This window comes from Corylus avellana, unplaced genomic scaffold, assembly GCF_965113065.1.
Source record: "Corylus avellana unplaced genomic scaffold, dhCorAvel1.hap1.2 HAP1_SCAFFOLD_294, whole genome shotgun sequence".
In the NCBI taxonomy this organism is placed as follows: domain Eukaryota; kingdom Viridiplantae; phylum Streptophyta; class Magnoliopsida; order Fagales; family Betulaceae; genus Corylus; species Corylus avellana.
Genome location: NW_028290655.1, coordinates 5,001 through 12,388, shown reverse-complemented (window position 1 = coordinate 12,388; position 7,388 = coordinate 5,001). Strand labels below are relative to the sequence as shown.

The following is a 7,388-nucleotide window of genomic DNA, read 5'->3' as shown; positions in this document are numbered from 1 at the left end:
CCATTTTTTTTATTTAATTACTGAATAAGTCATTACCCACTATGAGTCTACTTATTCTAATATATATATGTACATACAGGAACGATAAATTCAATTTATCTAGTGAGTATAGGTAAAATAAAAAAATGGTTTATTAAGATTGGATTTTATAAATGCAATGAATTGTTTCAAAACCGACCCTAATTGAATTGACCCCCATCATAACGAAATTAATTTGATTGATACATGGACTTACCAATTCAACATAGATATAAGATCTTTCGTAGAATCATTGATAAAAAGATTTATTTTACTTGTTCCCCGAACTTAATTCTTAGAGAAAAACAATTTTCAATAACTTGTTGATCCCTATCCTTCTTCCCATATTTTCAGATTTTTTTTTTAATTTCAGATTTTTTGAATTTCCTGGCTTAGTGTAAGATAGAAATATATCTATCTAATCTTAACAAAATGAATGAAAGCGGAAGAAATGAAGTTTCATTCCCCTTTCTGATCTGGCGGACCAATCACTCCCCAAAAGGTCCTATACCTCGTATTATTTCTATTCTACCGATTTAGTTTATTATTTTATTTATTTTTTTTAATATTAATAATTTTAATAATATCGATTTATAATTAATATCTATTTATTCTTATATTCATTTTCTTTATTTATTTTATTCTTTGATATAATTCTATTTCTAATTAATTAGAATTATAATAAAATTGAAAATGAAATAAATATATTTAATGAAAATTTAATGAAAATAATATTAAAAAAAAATTATATGATTAGAATGAATGATTCATGAATATAAATACGAATCAAAAGATTCTATGGAATCAGAAAAGAGGGAAAGATCTTTCAGATTTAATCATACCACATTATATTGACAATTTAAAAAAACTGTTCATACAATGAGCATAGTATGATGGCGGTCGGGCATACTTGCCCCCATCGTCTAGTGGTTCAGGACATCTCTCTTTCAAGGAGGCAGCGGGGATTCGAATTCCCCTGGGGGTAGGTGTACTACGAAAGGAAGTTGATCATGAATTATCAATAAGCCGGGAATTGATTCTTCCTGGGTCGATGCCCGAGCGGTTAATGGGGACGGACTGTAAATTCGTTGGCAATATGTCTACGCTGGTTCAAATCCAGCTCGGCCCAATAATTGGCCGATCCACCATGAAATGATAGAACCCCATTTGTTGTTCCCCAGAAATGCCTGATCGGAATACGGAAGAATAAAAAAACTAAAATTTTCTGATATATTTTACCGCCGTTCATTTGCTCTCTTTATTTTTTCTCACAAATTCTGATCTTGCTTGCTAATGATCTAGATTCATACTAGATTCATATAAAGATCTGGAAGTATAAGGAAAAGAATAAAATAAAGAATAAATAAAAAAACTCTTTTTTTTTCATTGAAAGCTTTATTTGATTATTAATCAATTTATAAAAAACGAAAGGATTATTAACAATCCGTGAGGCGCTCTCACTAAAGTGCATATCCGTGTGTATATCAAATATATTACTCGCGTTTCTGTTACAATACGACTATTCTAATCTAAAATCTAAATAAAATAGAAATAAAATAGAAATAAAATAGAAAGGGTTTGAATTAAATCATAAGAATATGTATGATGTACACTTGATTTCCTTGGGATTGTAGTTCAATTGGTCAGAGCACCGCCCTGTCAAGGCGGAAGCTGCGGGTTCGAGCCCCGTCAGTCCCGACAGATCCAAATCCAATAAAAAAAATACATCAATTCATCTCTGCGTTTGCTGTGAAAAGGAGAACAAAAGAAATAGCAGAATTTCATTCACAAGAGGATACCCTCCTATTTTATTTATTTATTAGTTTCACATTTCTCATCAAATAAATATGGGAATTACCATTTATTCAACTAGTACCAATTGATAGGAGAAAGACATATGTAGATTAGTACAATGATTGGTAAAATTATATTCAGGATTCCAAGAAATACCGTACGGAGTCTGGCTTTTTCGATTATTCCCGATCTGTGTAATAGAGTACTATATGTTTACAGGGGGCTATACAGAAATGGAATTTGTACGATACAAAAAAGATTAACTTAACATAGTAACTTTGATATAATACTTTTAAGATTAAAAGTATATCCCTTTAGGGCTCCGATTTTGTGTAACCTCAATTAATAATTGAAATTATTAATGTGAATTTGAACCAATTTATCTCATTCAAATTTCACACTGAATTTTTGATATATGCATCCCAAAATTAATCCAAGGAAATGGGATATTAATAAAATAAAGCTCAAAGAAGATCCTATCTCTCTTTGTGAGGGAATGAATAATCTTTTTTAAGTTTAAGGGTCTTGCCGAAGAAAGAACAAACTTTTTAATGAATTTGATGGAATACTCGATTTTTTTATACCCGGACTCTCCTTATTTATACTACTTCTTTGTTTTCCAAGAAGATTAGATCATAAAAAGGGGGTTTAGAACTAAACTTCTTCCTTTTTACATTTCGCTTCTATTGGTTATTTTATTGGGGTTTTTTATAACCAATGTAAGTAAGTGTAAAGGCGGTCATATGATATTTCATCAGATGATTCCACAAGGAGGGACGTAGGTTATAGAAAAGAAAGAATGGAAAGGAAAAGAATGATAAAGAAAGTAAAGGAATTATTTATCGGATCAGGAATCAAAATTTGAATTCGGTATGGATAAAAGATCTTCCTATGTTATACTATTTAATTCTCGACGATGAATCAATTTGATAGCTCAGATATTGTTATTCATGATATTGCTCCGATTCGATATCGTCGAGATGTAATTCATCCCATTGAATATTGAATTTACAGGCGAAAGATTTATCAGCTCTATGGGATTAAATCCCGAGTTATTGCGAATTAATTAAAAATGAAACGATGAGATTATGGAAGTAAATATTCTCGCATTTATTGCTACTGCACTGTTCATTCTAGTTCCTACTGCTTTTTTACTTATAATATATGTAAAAACAGTCAGTCAAAATGATTAATTTGAATTAAACTTGACTGTTTAGTTTTTATCTTTTTATCAATGATTGAAAAGAAAAAAGAAAATGAAAAGTATTAAGATTTCGTGTCTTAAATGAAATAAGCGGACGAGAATCATCAGTATTTTATGAGATTCGATAGTATGGTAGAAAGAAATAGATGAATCTTTCTACCATACTTATTATTGTTATTGTAGTATATAAAGTCGTACTGTATAAAGATAGAGGTTTAATATAGATCAATCTGCAATATGTATCTTCATAGATATCAATTACATATATGTAATGTATTTACATAATGTACCAATTCTATTTCTTTGCTTCATCTATTTAATTTGTGTTGATTCCAATCATCAATCTGAAAAAATCGAAGGGCAATTCTTACTCTTACAATTCTAATTCCTAGAATTTCTGATTCTATTCAATATGAATCCCGATATCCATTGAAAGAATCAAATTGACGAAGGAAAAAAGAGTATAGGCCTATATTAATATTAATAAAATTAATAATGAAAAATTAATAAAAAGAAAATAAAATAATCTTTTTTTAGTATTCTGAAGAAGTAATTGATTGATCAGTTGACAGATGATCCAGTGGTTCATTTCCATGGGAACCTCTTTGGATTTCGAAAAGGATTAGTAAAGCCCACCGATTTTTAACGTTTGAACCATGATATGAAATGAGTTCAATAAAGCAAGCATAACATAAATAAGATTTCTAAAAGAATAAAAAAAAAAAGCGGGAACGCGCAATATGTGACTTGCCCAAGGCAATATTTTATTATGTGTAGTATATTGTTGGACAACCACTATGTCTATGTTGTTTCCCATAGGAAGTCTGTATCCACTTAATAACATAATTATTTTCTTTTCTATTTTAACAGTAAAAAAAAGGACTTTGCAGAACGATCTATAAAACAATTGATATGGGTTGAGTTTGAGGAATCAAACTCAATTAGTAGTACTTCTAGAGTCCACTTCTACCCCATACTACGAGTGAAAGAGAAAATGTAAAGACTACCATTAAAGCAGCCCAAGCGAGACTTACTATATCCATGTGAATTATATCCCCTATCTCTATAAATATGAAGGAATTATTCCATTAATGTTCACTAATCATTATTATGTTCATTAATAATAGTGGAATCCCTGGCGCAGAGTCAAAAGGGAATTCTGACCCAATACCGTTGATGAAACAATCCAATAAACTCACAATTATAAATTCTAACAGGTTCCTATATGATTTATAGTAGAATCGGAAAACACTAAGCGCAAGCAAAATACGTAGATACACCCCTGGAAGTTTCAAGGGAATGTTACTAACATGTAGAAATAATAAGACCTAGTCTTTCTTTTGTTGACTTTCATTTCATTAAGTAAAAAGTATAAAAATATAGAGTCAAGATAGAGCACTATCTATCACAGACCCTATTTCTCATTTTATCTAATCCTTACGATTAGGTCTCCTGTTTGTCTCTGTGAAACAATCGGAAGATAGTCTATTACATTAAAGCCAATCAATATTAAATTGAATGCAGGAGCACAGAGAGAATTTCATGAGTCTATATACGAACAAAGTATCTTTCGGCCTTTACGTACGCAACTAATAAATTAATAATCAAATAAATTCCTCGTTCGTCTATCCAAATTAATTCAAGACCTAATTAATAAACACTACATTAATAATAGAAGAGCTGTCATATTAAGATTTAACGATTCTTTTTCATTCAATATTCACTAATATAATCTTTCCTTGAACTGAAGCCTAGACGCAAGGATTTACAGCATTTTCATTTTAGAGAACAGAACCGCCAGATGCTTATAGAATCAAGCAAGTATCAAGAGTCCCCCCCCCCGCTTACTTCTGCTGGAAAAAAATTTGTCAAGTTATCTCAGCAAAACATAATAAGGTATTCCGATTTTATTGTTGATCAGGCGACACCCAGATTTGAACTGGGGAAAAAGGATTTGCAGTCCCCCGCCTTACCGCTCGGCCATGTCGCCAAAACGATACAAAAAATATATGAAAATATTCCATTTTTTTTTTGGGGGGGGGGGGTTATTCATTTTTGTACTTGTATCTTGAATACTGTTTTATTTAATCCCTTTCCTAAAAAAGATCCTTACTTTTCTCTTTGGATTGGATACATTTCTTCGATTGATTGTACAGTATCTTAAAACAAACACACTATTTAAAAACACCCCTCCCCCCCTTTATATTCTTTATATTGAAAAACCTATTGTGGATTTTCAGTCACAAAACAAAAATTCAGGATAAATTTGAACCATTAACCATTGACTGTGAATTTGAATTCATGAACGATTCCCGGGTTTGAATATAAAATTGTGTTTTCCTAATGATATAAAAAAATCCAAATGGATACATAACTAAACTAATCAATATTGATTAGTTTCAATAAAAAAAATCCTTCTTAATTTCAATCATAACAGCAATTATGAATATATGTAAACCCCGGAATATAACTTGTTACACAGATATTATCTAAATCTAATCGGGTATCTTATCTGTATATGATGCTTATAGGAAATTTTCGGTAAATTATCGTGCTTCAATTTTTACAAATTTTCATTGAGTATAAAAGAGTATAAAATCGAGATTTTGATAGAACACGACATGTGCTGCCCCGAATGGAGCTATAATAAAGGAGGGGGCATATATAAGAAAGTTATATCTATATCTGCGGCATGTTTAATAAGTACAAGCCCTCTTGCGCACTTCACTCGTCTTCTAGAAATTAGACTAAAAAAAATATAGGTAAAAATCTCTCTCTTTTCTGCGAATTATTTTTTGAACAATTGAATACACGAAAAAGTTAAGTGCTAAAAAAATGAAAAAATGAATTCTATATTGTTTCTGATTATTATATCCTTATCTCATTGAACAGATCAAACCCCGAATTCATTTATTTTTCTGGTATACAATCGGATTGGAATATCATAATAATGGTATAAATTGAGTCACTTTTGTTTTGATATTCTATACAAAACTCCATAAAGTCTAAGTGTAATTTATCAATTCCTTTCCATTTTTATCTGTTCCGCTTGTTGCAAATTCCAATTTGAGTATACAACTCTCTTTTGATTCCTCCATTCATACGTATTTCAAACATTACATATATGGAGTTAGGTAAAATTTCATGTGATTCAGTAAACAGAATATAAATTCTCTCATTGCTAGATCGATCCATATGATTCGATGAAGAATGAGCAAATAATGGGATTTTTTTCTATAAAAGGGAAATTAAAATGCTTGGGGGTGGAAATGAGGGAATGTCTACAATACCTGGATTTAATCAAATACAATTTGAAGGGTTTTGTAGGTTCATTGATCAGGGCTTAACAGAAGAACTTTATAAGTTTCCAAAAATTGAAGATACAAATCAAGAAATTGAATTTCAATTATTTGTGGAAACATATCAATTGGTAGAACCATTGATAAAAGAAAGAGATGCTGTATATGAATCGCTCACATATTCTTCTGAATTATATGTATCCGCGGGATTAATTTGGAAAAACAGTAGAGATACGCAAGAACAAACAATTTTTATTGGAACATTCCTCTAATGAATTCCTTGGGAACTTCTATAGTAAATGGAATATACAGAATTGTGATCAATCAAATATTGCAAAGCCCCGGTATATATTACCGGTCAGAATTGGACAATAACGGAATTTTTGTTTATACCGGCACCATAATATCAGATTGGGGCGGAAGATTAGAATTAGAGATTGATAGAAAAGCAAGGATATGGGCTCGTGTGAGTAGGAAACAAAAATATCTATTCTAGTTCTATCATCGGCTATGGGTTCGAATCTAAGAGAAATTCTAGAGAATGTTTGCTACCCTGAAATTTTTTTGTCTTTCCTGAATGATAAGGAGAAAAAAAAAATTGGTTCAAAAGAAAATGCCATTTTGGAGTTTTATCAACAATTTTGCTTGTGTAGGCGGAGATCCGGTATTTTCTGAATCCTTATGTAAGGAATTACAAAAGAAATTCTTTCAACAAAGATGTGAATTAGGAAGGATTGGTCGACGAAATATGAACCAGAGACTGAATCTTGATATACCCCAGAACATTACATTTTTATTACCGCGAGATATATTGGCGGCTACGGATCATTTAATTGGAATGAAATTTGGGAATGGGTACACTTGACGATATGAATCATTTGAAAAATAAACGTATTCGTTCTGTAGCGGATCTCTTACAAGATCAATTCGGATTGGCTCTGGTTCGTTTAGAAAATATGATTAGAGGAACTATAGGCGGAGCAATTAGACATAAATTGATACCAACTCCTCAGAATTTGGTAACTTCAACTCCATTAACAACAACTTATGAATCTTTTTTCGGATTACACCCA

The 7,388-nt window shown here is 31.0% G+C and overlaps 1 non-coding gene across 1 annotated transcript; it reads right to left on the bottom strand.

Moving 5' to 3' along the window:
- Positions 1-4,935: 4,935 nt before the first annotated feature.
- Positions 4,936-5,006, bottom strand: TRNAC-GCA (transfer RNA cysteine (anticodon GCA)). The gene has a single exon. It is a non-coding gene; the product is annotated as a tRNA-Cys (tRNA).
- Between the last annotated feature and the right edge of the window lie 2,382 nt (positions 5,007-7,388).